We start from the raw sequence: 6,174 nt of genomic DNA on the forward strand, positions 1-6,174 counted from the left end.
CTCAGGGATCTAGAACTAGAAATACCATTTGACCCAGCCATCCCATTACTGGGTATATACCCAAAGGACTATAAATCATGCTGCTTTAAAGACACATGCACACGGATGTTTATTGCGGCACTACTCACAATAGCAAAGACTTGGAACCAACCCAAATGTCCAACAATGATAGACTGGATTAAGAAAATGTGGCACATATACACCATGGAATACTATGCAGCCATAAAAAATGATGAGTTCATGTCCTTTGTAGGGACATGGATGAAATTGGAAATCATCATTCTCAGTAAACTATCGCAAGAACAAAAAACGAAACACCGCATGTTCTCACTCATAGGTGGGAATTGAACAGTGAGATCACATGGACACAGGAAGGGGAACATCAAACTCTGGGGACTGTTGTGGGGTTGGGGGAGGGGGGAGGGATAGCATTGGGAGATATACCTAATGCTAGATGACGAGTTAGTGGGTGCAGCACACCAGCATGGCACATGTATACATATGTAACTAACCTGCACATTGTGCACATGTACCCTAAAACTTAAAGTATAATAATAATTAAAAAAAAATGTGGGCAAAAGTTAACAAAAAAACAAAAACAGAAACAAAAACAAAAAAACAATCGATGTTTCCTGTGTTTTGTTGGTTATATAAAGGGTACTTATTTTTGTTAACCACTTTTTATCTAGCCACCTTGTTAAACCCTTTCAATGATAGATTTTCTATAGTGTGATTTAGATTTTCTAATCATATTGTCTGTGTTTAATAAGTTTTGTTTCTCCCTTTGCAGTCCTCACACTTTTTTGCTTTTATTGCTGTGTGCTAGGACCTCCCATGCAATGTTGAAGAGAGTGGTTGGAGCAGACATTCTTATCTTTTTTTTTTTTTCTATTTTAAAGGGCATACATAATGGATTTTAACCATTAAGAATGATGTTTGGTATAGGTTTTTAGTAGATATTCCTTATGAGGTTAGGGAAGTCCCTTCTATTCCTGGTTTGCTAAGAGATTACTTATCACAAATGGGTGTTGAATTTAATTGAATGAATTTTTTCTTCACCTATTGAGTTGACTGCATGTTGTTTTCCCTTTGAACTGTTCATGTTAAACTACCCTTGCATTCCTGAGATACATCCAAATTAGTCATTACAAATGAAATTCTATTATTTTCTCTTATTAGTCACTTTTTCCTCCCTCTTTGCATATCTAACACTTTATTGCATGCGGGACATAGTATATAAATGAAACAGAAATGGTCCACATAATGTCTTCCACCAGTGAGGGTTCACCCTTTCCACTTTTAGGTAGATAGAGTGAGGGATTTATCAAATTTAATCAGGGATTTCGTTTAGCCAGAGCCTAGATGTAGCTGTGACTAGGATCCAGCACCAGCTTGGATTATTTATACTCCTGTGGATGGAGTGAGGGTAGGGGAGGTGAGAGGATAAGAAGCTGGTTATGTGAGGGTGATGGCGGTCTCAGCTCTTAAACCAAAAAGTAAAGAAAGCTGCAAATGAGCACTGGGTATTTAGATAGAAGATCACAGCGTGGCTGGAAGAGGAGCACTTCAGCATCACTATCCTGAGTCTTAGGAGCAGCACATATGGTTTTGGACATGTCTGTGTGGGCTTATGTCTGAAGGAAATAGTTGCCAAGATAACTGGACTTTTGCCTTGCACTAACCATTATAGCCTAAGGCAAAGATTAAATTGCGAGGCCTTATGAAGTACTTTTAAAGTTTTCTTAAAATTGCTTCGTTGAAAAACTTCCACTTACTTCCCAAAATAATAATATAACATGGAATTCAAAATTTAAATAAAAATTACCGAGAATCCTACTGCCATAATAATTCAACTGCTTTGATTTTCCTTGCTGCCTTCCATTCTTTTGTATATAAGCACTCATATATACACACTCATACAAACACACACATATACTTTTTACATAATTGTAACCATGGTGTGTATGCGATTTTCCTTCCATTGCCTTTAAAGGTTAAGTTCAGTTTTTGACTCATGTTCATCAGCAAATCAGCAAAGGGATTGAATTCCTCACTTCATTCCTGAATTTTAATGCTTGTTCCATTTTGCCATTTTTTTAATTAACTGAGTTAAGCTATATTTAGAGTGTGGTTGAGAAAGTGCAGCACTATTCAACATACACATATTATTTTTAAGAGAATACATTAGATCTTGCATCGCTAGAGAAAGCATTACAATTTTAAGTTCTTCCACCAGTTATGAAAATTTAATAATAGTTTGCCTGTTTTCTTTATTTAGAAAGATTTATTGAAAGCTGCTATGTGCTAAGTTATTTGTGACCTTGTTTGCTAAGCTTGTACTACTCTTTCCACAGCCCTTCCCATTGCTGCCTGCTTATTCTTAGGGCTCGACATGAGTGACCTCCTCATTCCTGCCTTCTCTGGTATCATCACTCTACATTCCCACCTACTGCACCTTGATTATTTTCTGCAGTCCATTTGTAACTACACGTTTGTTTAGTTACTTATTGAATGTCTCCTCCAATCTTCTCTAAGCTCTCCTAGAAAAGGAACTGAATCTATTTTGTTCACCAAGAAAAAGTCACATAACATTTTTTTAAAAACTGGTGGATGGGAGCCAAAATGTGGAGGAGGGTGTTTGTCCTCAGAGAAGAGGATGGTGGCTGGGGATGCCCCCTGAATTCCTCCTGTGTCTTATTTACTCTGTATTCTCAGCACCTAGCACAGTGTACACACTCACTATATATTTGTTGAATAAATAAGTATTAACATGAATTGACTTTTCATTTCCTGCAAATCTTAAAATCACCCAAGGGAAGAGACAGTAAACGTGTGTCTATGCTGCAGGCATTGGAGGGATTTGGGTGAGCGTGGTGGTTACCCACAAACTTGAGAGGCATGAGTTGTGTTGGCTCCTGCCTGCCATGCCCGCCTCCCTTCTGACAGTGTGTAGGTTGACAGAAGGAAGCATGGCAATGGCTTTTGACGGCCAGGTTGCCATTTGACAGTGTCCACTGGATAGAATTCATGGGACTCATGAAAGAATATATGTTTTATTTGGTTGAGGGCCAGAACTTTCATTTGCTTACATCAATCTGAGTCTGGAAATTCTGAAATTTGCTCACTGGTGATATATGGATTAAGGATGATGCTCCTATTCATTTTTGCTTGAGAACTCCTTTTTAAGCAGAGCAGCGAAGAAATCCAATTTCTGGCATTTCCTTATACATTGAAATTTTATCTGACTTAAGAATCACTATCAAAAGTTCTATATTAGTGCAAGAAACATGCTGAACTTAGTATCTAGGCAAACTGGGTAAGTGTGACATTGGTATAAAATATTGAAGATGTATATATTATATAAATATGTAAGTATATAAATAAATGCATTATTAAATACGTCAATATATGTTGAAAAGCTATATATTATAAAAAACGCTTCCTCAACCAAATTGGGATTTTTCTTCCATATACTATTTGGTAATGTTCTTTTTCACTTAACATATGTTGTTATGAATTTTCACTCTGGCTTGACTTTAAAGCCAAATATAACAAATTTTGAGTTACTTTTATGTATATTTTATGCTTTTTCCCCCTCTTAGTACAGCTATAGAAGAACATCTATGCAATATTACGACCAAATCTGTTATTTGGCCAAACGACTTAGGAAAAATATCAAATTTGTGACTATTTACATATGTAATATAATGGTGAAATGGTCTACAACTGAGTTCTATGTTTTTCCTTGTATGTTAAAATAAAAGCAGTTCAATTATCATCAGTATTTACTGTACCCGAGTCTAGGGCCCACTTACTTGTAGTTTTTTTTTTCTTGAGACAGAGTCTTACTCTGTTGCCCAGGCTGGAGTGCAGTGGCACGCAATCTTGACTCACTGCAACCTCCACCTCCCGGGTTCAAGTGATTCTCCTGCCTCAGTCTCCCGAGTTGCTGGGATTACAGGCGCACGCCACCACACCCAGCTAATTGTTTTGTATTTTTAGTAGAGACGGGGTTTCACCATGTTGGCCAGGCTAGTCTCAAACTCCTGACCTCGTTATCCACCGGCCTCGGCCTCCCAAAGTGCTGGGATTACAGGCGCGAGCCACCACGCCCAGCCACTTGTAGCTTTTCATCAGAGATGCCAGAAGTGATTTCTTTCAGTCTCTAGCTTGAGATGGGGTATTAACTCCTAGTACTTATAGTAATAAGTAGGTGTTATTTAAGTAAAAGAATCATTTATGCATAGCAACTTTGGCCTCTTTCTCTCCCGTGAGTGATGCATTGGTGTTTACAGAATATAAAGATGAAAATCTTCGTTAGATGAAGGGAGTCAAACTAGGTTAGTTCTTTAATGTTTTCATCAAGGAACAAGTTTATGGAGCAAGAGAGATAGCAACTGTCTATCCAACTTGCATCAGCTTACCAACCACACACATCCAACAACAAAAATCCCCCAAACTTGCCCTTCAGAGAAAAATCTTTTAACCCACTTTACTCTTGCACTGACATAGAAATGTGGTTAAGAGGTGAATGGTGGAAGAGACCAGAATATACTAACATTCTTAAATGTCAGTTGGCTAGTATCCAACTGATAGTAATTTTAGAGAAAGTAACTTTCCTTATTCTTTCTTAAGGTACTATAAGCTACACTCAAATATGTTTGAATGCCTTCTTACATTTTGGAACAGCCTAAGAGTCACTTATGGAACCTTCTTAGAACATTTTTATGAAAGCTGTTGGGTTTGTCAAGGTTTATTTTAACTCAAAATACAATAATTTTATGAGATCACTTGTTAATAGCTAGTTGGCATTAGCAGTTGCACAGATAAACTCCTATTTGATCACTCCTTGACTATGGTTAGGATATACGATTTTCAGGTGACATTTCTTTAATTACCCTGTGGATTGCTTGTTGCAATTTGACCCAATGTATATGACTTTTTTTTCTATTGGAAAATTAACTCTAGTGTTCATATATAATGTTTTACTGTGTACTTTTAATATGTGTTTTAAAACAAGATAGTGTATATTTCTTCTTCCCCCCAATTTAACAGATTTGTATTTTATAAACGTTTATACATATTTCCTTGGGGAAATGACCTGCAGATAAGAAATAGATTTCTGTTTATGAGAAAACAATTATTTAAGCTTATGTGTCGTTTTCAGAAGCATTCTAAAATTGCGTTTTTAATTTGTGAGGAACTTTCTCAAATATGACCTTTCTAGTGCTGAATGAAAAGTCATTACCTGAAAATGACTCCCCAAAAAGCTGGAGATTATTTAACTTGTTGTGAGCCCCAGCATCATAAAAGTGAGATCTTTGTCTTGGAAAATAAACAGACTAAATCTTTTTTAAAAAGCTTTTATTTTAGGTTTAGGGGTACATGTGTAGGTTTGTCATGTAGGTAAACTGCCTGTTGCAGGGGCTTGGTGTACGGATTATTTAGTTACCCAGGTAATAAGCATAGTACTTGATACCTAGTTTTTTTCTGCTCCTTTTCCTCCTCACACCCTCAACCCTCAAGTGGGCCCTGGTGTCTCTTGTTCCTCTCTATGTGACCATGAGTTCTCATCATTTAGCTTCTACTTATGAGTGAGAACACGCAGTATTTGGTTTTCTGATAAACAAACTAAATCACCGTACAAAACGTATTGAGATGTCCCTATGAGTCCCTCCCGCCTGTAGGGTTCTGTATCATAGGATCCATGCACTCAACTTCATACATAAAGCAAGGACTTAAGGAGAGCTTCTCCAATACCACCTTTTGCACCATCGCTTTCTATTCAGAGATGACAGAGGCAGTATTTTAACAAGATTAAAGGAAAGTTTTAATAGCTTCATTTAAAAAGTTCTTGTTTTTCCACAGTATCACAGCTGTTTTCATTTTTCATCCACCTGTTTGTTCTTTGTCCGTTTGACTAGTCGTTTTTATCATTGTAATCACGACATCCTGTGACTGTGCTCATGAGGTCTGTTTATTTCCACTTTACGTAAACTTTTCAAAATGACAGTTATTTCGTACTCGCTGTCGCCCGAACGCAGACGGGAGGACACTTCAGGAGCAATCGACCCGAAGGAAAAGCACGATCCAGGCCCCGCCTGCCTCGGCTCCACCTTCCCCGCGCCCGTCCCCCAGGGTCTCGGACGCGGGACCCCGCCTTCTAGGCCCCGC

Source organism: Gorilla gorilla, chromosome X, assembly GCF_029281585.2.
Source record: "Gorilla gorilla gorilla isolate KB3781 chromosome X, NHGRI_mGorGor1-v2.1_pri, whole genome shotgun sequence".
NCBI lineage: Eukaryota > Metazoa > Chordata > Mammalia > Primates > Hominidae > Gorilla > Gorilla gorilla.